A 6900-nucleotide genomic window follows, 5' to 3' on the forward strand; every position below is an offset into this window, starting at 1 on the left:
GTGTTCCACTCCCAACATCCCAAAATAAATAATGTTTATCGAGTACACTGAAAAAAAAAACACAAAAGAAAGAAAGAAACAAAATGAGCAAAGAAACAAAAATGAGCAACTACATGGTTGCACGTGAATTGCAGAAAACAAAAAGAAGCAATTTCACAATATGAGCCCAACTCTCTGCCAAACCCCACAATTCCTCATAATAGGCAAAATCACTTGCAACATGATTTCTTAAATATCAAAGTCAACAGCATGCTATGTACCTGAATCTTCTAAACTTTGGAAAAAATTCACCGTGTTAGCAGTTGCACAGCAATTTTCATCCTCTCTGTCCGTCTGTTTTTCTCCTTTTTAGGTTAGAAATAAGTTAATAATTTTTTTTTCTTGTATTTTCCCTCTACCCTATGAAAATATAACGTGCACAGTAATCAGAATAGTGGGCTTGGCCCACTCACTCACTAAGTTAACTAATGCATGCACCTTTCATATACTATATCATAAATAAATATAATATTTCTAATAATAATCTACATATATATTTTAGGAATATATAATTATCCTCTTCGATATGAAACCTGCTAAAATTAAATAAGTTGCAAATAAAGAAGTCATTCTAGACGCTTGAAAAAAATATCGGGTTGTTACATTTTGGTTCTTTTTTCTATTTATTTCTATTACTAGTGTCGGGAAGCCCGTGCTGAGCCCGGGCCCAAGATCAAGGTAATAAAGTAATCACTAAGCTTCAATTTATGTGCCACAGTTTAAATTTCGCGAGTCAAACAGTCTAATTTGACAGTAAATTTGGGCATAAAATCTTTAAGTCTTTGAAATTTTACATATTTAAAAACTATATAAAAAGTACTACAAATTTCAATACTTGACTATTCAAAATATTTAAAAGATATATGAAAAGTAATGATTTTTCTTAATTAAAAATTTTCTTTTCCTTTCAAGAAATGCATGTCAGGAAATGATATTTCTTTTCTTTTTTCTTTATCTAATATATTTTCTAGATTTGGGTTATACTAATATTATAACTATGATATAGCCCCAAATACATTAGCATTGGCTAAATTTAAATAATTAAATCATGCCTCGGTGCAACGACATATATATATATATATATATATATATATATATATATATATATATATATATATATAATTTTGTTCCTTCTCATTTTTATTTTCTTTAAGGAACGATTTTGAAATTTATTTTCTATTGTATAATTATGTTACATCATTAAACCCTTATATATTTAAAATAATTTTTTTTTAAATAAAATTTAGATCAAGAGAAATTTAATGGCAATTTTAGAATGACTAAGAAAATATGGTCGACGCTCTGCCAGTATCAAATGAATTTTCCAAAATTATTATTATTACCACTTTAGATCTTTGTGCATAGCTATTTCTATTATATGGCATCATCATCATGCACAACTTTTTAAGTATTTTTAAAGGGCTCAAATTATATGTACCATATTGGATGTGGCAACACAAGTAAAAAAGAAATAATCTAGGGGCAAAAATAGGACATAGAAAAAAAAATCCTGGTACATACCTCACCTCCAAAAAGTTAGTCTAAGGTGCCATGTATTACCAAAAAGGGTTTGAAAATATTTTGATTTATTGAAAACATACTTTGATATATGAAGTAATAAATAACAAATATTTGAAAGAGCAAAACCTTTTTAGTTGACAAGCTAACTAAATAGTTACAATGTAACTAAGTACTACAAAACTCTTTGGATTGTCTCTTATATATAGTAGTAACTAGAGGGTGTATGCTCGTGTAGTGTATTTATATATATGTTGCTCGTGTAGTGTATTTATATATATGTAATTGCGTACAATTGTAAAAAATTATGTATTGAATAGTGTTAGTATATGTATTTTATATTGGGTAGTGTTATTATGGTTAATTTTCAAGTAGTTATTGCCATTTAGGATTTAAGTCACATCTTAGGTGAATGACACTGTGCAAGTAGAGGGTAGCCACATTAATTAGTATCACATTTTTAAATGTTGGGTCCGTGCGCAGCGCAGGCAATATTGTAAATAACAATAAATCCTGAAAAAGAGAATACCTATGGGTTTACTAATGCATCAGTGATGCATAATACGATATCTAAATAGAAATTTTAACATAATTCAACTACCTGTAAAAGCATACACGATATCTTAAAAGATGAAAGTGAATAAATATAAAGGTAAGCATTTAATGAGAAATGATAGTTAGATAAACATAATATTACAGGCCAAACTCACCAACCAAGGTTCTTCACACAACCTTTTCTAGTGGGTTTAAGATATCTTTCAAAGAAATGAGAAGCTCAAGCAAATATTTGATCAATTTTACAGATATTGCTCTTCCCAAAACCAACGTAAAAATCGTTCACTTTCACAATATTCAGGGATGATTTAAAATATCCAACAGTAAGAAGATTGTCGCAAGTAATGAGGTAAGATAGTATAAGACAACTAAAATAAGTTTGCACTGTTTATGCATATATACATTTGTCTATTACATTGATGATTGCATTGTCATATATACATCATTTATACCACATATTTACAGAAAAAGTATTTTCTTAGTACCAATCATGCATGTTGTAGTTGTGCGACGCCATGGTTGACAAAATACCTGTAGAAATTTGTTGTTAAAATTAGTGCAAGTTTTCAAGTGATGGATGTAGAGAGTGTAGTAGTAGTGCAGTTCAGTTAGCTGTGTCATGTACCTTTTTAAAGCATGGGGTGTCACATATGGTTGTAATGTAGCTTTTCAAAAAGACAATCTTGTGGCAAAAAGATAGTAGCTTGCCAGTGCATTGGCAAAAAGATGTGCTCCAAAAACTTGTTGGCAAAACTTGATAACAAAATGATGTTAGCTTTGGTTAGGAATGTAGATGTTGAAAGTAAATGAAAAAACCAAAGGGTTCTATTAGCCACTCCAATTGATAGATCAGCATTAGACAAAAGAGGTTTAGAGATATAAAGAAAGTATTTTTTTTCCTAGACGTAACATTGTTGTTTTGTATTAGTAGCAATACATACAGAAATAGGATGAGTTTACTATAGCAGCAGTAATTTCCAGAAATAGCATGACAATTCTCATATAGACCAATAGCTTAATCCAACAATAGTGTAAGACCATCTCTTTTCGTCTATTCAAAACTTATATCAGTGTATTTTTCATAAAAATATATGGAATTGGAAAATGGTAAATGTACGGTTGACTGGACATGGAAGAGCAGCAGCCCCTCTAGACTTTTTCTATAAGATGTGGAGTCAGAAGAGTAACATGTCGTGCATAATTCAGCAAGGAGTAATACACACCATAATATATAACATCCAAACAAATCAAATGAGCAAAGAAAAAAAATGTGAATTTGGATATATGTTCCGGATGTACCATAGAGATCCATCAACACATCAAATTGCAGCTTTAAAATTAGAGTGTTGTTTTTAGCGAATGAAAAGCATCTGTTATGCATTTCTGTTGGCCAAAGAAAGGAAGTTGCCAACTTTTTTTTATCAAGTTTCTATTAGCATAGCAGAGAATAAACAACCAAATCTTCGAACAGAAAATGTTGCAGCATATATGCAACGTGTAATGACTCATATCTTCTAAAAAGAACGTATTGTCCATCTAAAAGTTATGGAGTACCAAAGAGTAAATAGACAAAAGACATATTGATTAGAAGGCACAAAATTGAACCAAAAAAACATGAAGTATGAGAATTTATTTAGAGAGTTGCAGAATCAGAGGAGCAAACTCTGAAACATCTATGTATTTATGGTCAAAGATCTAAGGTTATTAATTAAGATGTTCACTTTCAATTTACACCCATTTGAAAATCCCAAAACTCTGTTTTTTAAATAACCAACTATTCTTTGCAAAACAACTTCATTTACAACTCCAAGTTCAACTCCAATCTAAAAGTTCCAAATAAAGTGAAAAATATTTGGCCTTCATGGCCAAATGCCTACTCAATTTAATGCCAAGAAGAAGATATGTCGAATATGAGTTGTTTCTTGGCTCCAGAAACAGTTAGAATTAAATAGGCAAACGGATAACAAAAATGAAAACCGCATAATATCACTATGGTAGTTCAACAATCTTTTATGATATCATACAGTTGCACTCTAGATTCTACAATGTAAGTGCCAAGTTTTATGGCATGTCTACACTTATCATCATCAACATGCGAGGTTTGTATTATTAACCTAGCCTATCCATGTCAAATTGCCTATGACAGCAGCTTAATATTGAGTAAGTTTACTGGATCATCAACACCCAGAATCAGAGAGATGGAGATAAGAAGATATGGGTGGAATTTCATGATATTGAGGATGTCATTTCTGAAATATCGAGCAGAAATACTTATCAGAACAGTGGAAAAGATAGGAAGAGTGTTTCTTCTGAAGAACTGCCTAGAAATATGGAGGTTTAGATATGTGATCCCAACACCGATGCCCTACAGCAGAAACCAATGGACACATTAGTAAACTTTGATTTATTTGGTTGAAAGTAGGGTAGCTATCAGAAAAGCAGGAAGAAAGGAACTGAATCTAAAGAGATTAATTTGCTCCTCCATAAAGAGAATATCATTCATGTAAGTAATCTGTAATGTATATTTTTCCAAATAAAGGGACTAAATAAAGAAGGGAAAAGCAGTAATCTGTTTAGGAGTTTTGAATAATTTTCTTGACTTAATGAGTACTTAGCAATGATATACCAAAAACTAATGATAAATCTAAAAATAAAGAATGAAGAAGGAAAAGGAAACTTGAAGACATTACAAATACTACTGATGCTATGTATGTCAATTGTCAAGTAAATAAGTAAATGACGGTAAGAGCAACTTCAAACAGAGAAGTGATATTTGTAACGTAAGCTAGAGAAGATTCTCCGAGATGGTAACTTTAATAATGGTAATAAGTAAGGAGAAGATTCAGTTATGTGTGAAATTGTAAGACTTACATTTCCAGTAGCTTTCACTCCCTTTTGAGAGGAGTCTTGGTTTCTGTTTTCTGTTTAGTGCTGGAAGGTCTGTCTTTGGTGGGCAGGTTCTGCTGATTCGTTCGGTCGAAGCCAATCTCCATAGCCTTGCGCTTGCTTGCTTCAGCAGTGCTGGTCATTGGTGCAGTTGGTAATGGTTGGTTGGTAGGTTCTTTTTCCTCATAATTCATGATAGCTAGCCTATCTTGATTTTTGGAAAATAATCTTTTCATTTGGATTCTGAAAGTCTTTGGTCCAATTGTTTATGCGCATTGTCAAGAAGTAGCGCTTTTCTCTACAGCGAGAAAAAGTTAGGTAGTCATGATGATTGTCATAAGTTTATAAATTCGATGATATAAAATACCTGTGCATGGCAGATGTCATAAATATCTTGTACAGTGAGGTTCAACATCTTCGTTGCTGATTGATCCGAGATGGAGGCTACTGTGCTACCAGTGTGATCCATGACCATAACTTCAAATTGAATTCTGTCATAAAGTAATAAAAAACAATTTCAAGTTTAATAAGTGGCAGCACGGGCCCAACATATGTTAATCATGCGTAAACATCATTTGAACGATCATATCCCAAGACTAAAACGTGATAATCTTTAAAACTTTAGATATATAAACTTAAAAATATTTCTAGGAAATAATAAATGAAGTTCGGGAAATGTTCGTAGAGTAGTATAATCTTTAAAACTTCATATATATAAATGGTAATTATATGTCTCTATTGTATGATATAATCTATGGTATAAGATCCTCCTCCTATTTTTATTTTTACGCGAACTATGATAGTGCAGTAGTTTCATAGTAGTTTAAGCGGTTGAGTTGAGTAATGTAAGTGTAAACATCTTTTAGTATTTCTTTAAAGGTTGAATATTTGTCGATGCTATGTTTATCATTAATACCTGGGAATAAGTTGGGTGGATCTTTCGCATTGGATGCAGTAGATTGGCCTTGGTGAAGTAGTTCTTAAAAATGGCATTTTACAATCTGAGCACGCCATGGAGCAGAAATGTTGGTCTTCATTTATCAGTGAAAGTTGACCATCGATATAGAATATTTGTCCCTGTAAATTAACAAATTGATTTAGTTTTTGTTGAGTCAAAAAATAGTTGCAAAGAACTTCACTAATGCTTTATACAAATTGATTTAGCTATGTTAGAAACTTTAAATGCTCATGCAGACGATCAAGAATGGTCATCCTAGTATGCTGACACATAAAAAGATAAATCCTGACCCAGTTTATTATAACCAAAATGAAGACAGATCATTTCAAAAGCTCAATTATGCCCCTTTTTTTCTGTTTAATGAAGGGAATTAAAAATCTTACAACATAATCAAACTCAGATGGGTTATTCCAGTGAGCCAATAGATGAACCTAAATACCAATCCCTCTTTGCACCAAAATGAACAATAGGGTTTTCTTTTCAATTTTAAAATATATTATTTCCTTTCTCTAGAAAACAACACAAACTCCATTATGCAATGAGACCCTGGAATTTTGCAAAACAAATATCCAACAAATAATCTCCGAATAAGAACTCATCAGAACAAATGTTTCAAATGCAAATAATAAACAACTTAGTAACTTTTATACTGATACTATTGATCTTAAAAGTTTTGCACCCCGTGTTAAAGTTTTAAACAGAATGTACCTGTGGCTGCATTTGGATATCAGATATGACGATTGAGTTGATTTCTTGTTTCAATTTTGCTGCTTTGTGGGCACTTTTAATTGTCAAGTTAAATGCCGCAGCCTTCTTAGTCTTCCCTACCCATTTCTCTTACACATATTATCAAACACCTTGTACTTAAATCCTCAAAACCCTAGTTTCTACTTTTTAGAAGACGATGCTCAAATTAGAAGAGTTCAAAAATTAATGCCTGATAT

The 6900-nt window shown here is 31.6% G+C and overlaps 1 long non-coding RNA gene across 1 annotated transcript; it reads right to left on the reverse strand.

The window, feature by feature from the left end:
* Positions 1-2462: 2462 nt before the first annotated feature.
* Positions 2463-6068, reverse strand: LOC132599964 (uncharacterized). Its single transcript, XR_009567085.1, has 5 exons — positions 5915-6068; positions 5366-5489; positions 4984-5296; positions 2738-4477; positions 2463-2643 (listed from the first exon to the last, which is right to left on the reverse strand). It is a non-coding gene; the product is annotated as an uncharacterized LOC132599964 (long non-coding RNA).
* Between the last annotated feature and the right edge of the window lie 832 nt (positions 6069-6900).

The sequence above is a fragment of the Lycium barbarum genome, chromosome 6 (assembly GCF_019175385.1).
Source record: "Lycium barbarum isolate Lr01 chromosome 6, ASM1917538v2, whole genome shotgun sequence".
NCBI classification, from domain to species: Eukaryota; Viridiplantae; Streptophyta; class Magnoliopsida; order Solanales; family Solanaceae; genus Lycium; species Lycium barbarum.